Genomic DNA, 778 nt, shown 5'->3' on the forward strand with positions numbered 1-778 from the left:
GAGAAGAACCAATTTAAGGCTTATATTTTAATGCTAGTAGCTATGATATTTGATAGGCGTATACAAAACATAAGTATCAATTAAATTCCCATTTCAAATTGGGGTTCCGGCGGTTCTTCCGCATATAACAGAGGTTCAAAATTCTTCTCATTTTCTTTAAAGTTAGTTGGAATTTTCTTCCTTTAGGAACTAATTGTTGGTTAGGTATTTTCCGTGTGAGGAGGGTATAGGATTCTTCCTTTGATTATATGTTTGTAGAGATCTGCTTTAGGCAATCATACTGATAAGTGAGCTGACAATTGTTGTCCCTTGGTTGATATGTCCTGATCGTCCTGTTCTTTAGGTTTAATTCCATCAGTTATGTGTTCTGTTCTTTGTACTCTCAAATGACTTGCATTGGAACCTGAAGAGTTCTTCAGTTCTTGCAACATTGGTTGTGTTTTAGGTTTAGGCTGCCAAGAAACGAGGAATGATAGGCGTCTGGTTCCATTAAAAGATAACTGGAAAACTTACTCAAAATGTGTATAGTTTGTGTGTGTAGGAGGAGTCCTGCTGTGCTGTGTCCGGAGTGAATGAAGGGTGATACTGATACTGATACTGATCCATGGGCTTATGCAGTTGCATTCGGGGCTTCAGAGGCTGAAAAAAATATCTCACAAATCAGAAACAAACAAGTTCTGTCCATTGTCTCATCAGTTGTTTACCAGCATCTTCATTGGTGTTGCTGTCGCTATTCATGAGGTCCCTTACGGTAGTCCACACATCCAGACACATTTGA

The 778-nt window shown here is 38.8% G+C and overlaps 1 long non-coding RNA gene across 1 annotated transcript; it reads right to left on the reverse strand.

Moving 5' to 3' along the window:
* Window positions 1-20: 20 nt before the first annotated feature.
* Window positions 21-771, reverse strand: LOC117591778. Its single transcript, XR_004574480.1, has 3 exons — window positions 705-771; window positions 514-639; window positions 21-452 (listed from the first exon to the last, which is right to left on the reverse strand). It is a non-coding gene; the product is annotated as an uncharacterized LOC117591778 (long non-coding RNA).
* Window positions 772-778: the final 7 nt, after the last annotated feature.

Source organism: Drosophila guanche, unplaced genomic scaffold (genome assembly GCF_900245975.1).
Source record: "Drosophila guanche unplaced genomic scaffold, DGUA_6, whole genome shotgun sequence".
In the NCBI taxonomy this organism is placed as follows: Eukaryota; Metazoa; Arthropoda; class Insecta; order Diptera; family Drosophilidae; genus Drosophila; species Drosophila guanche.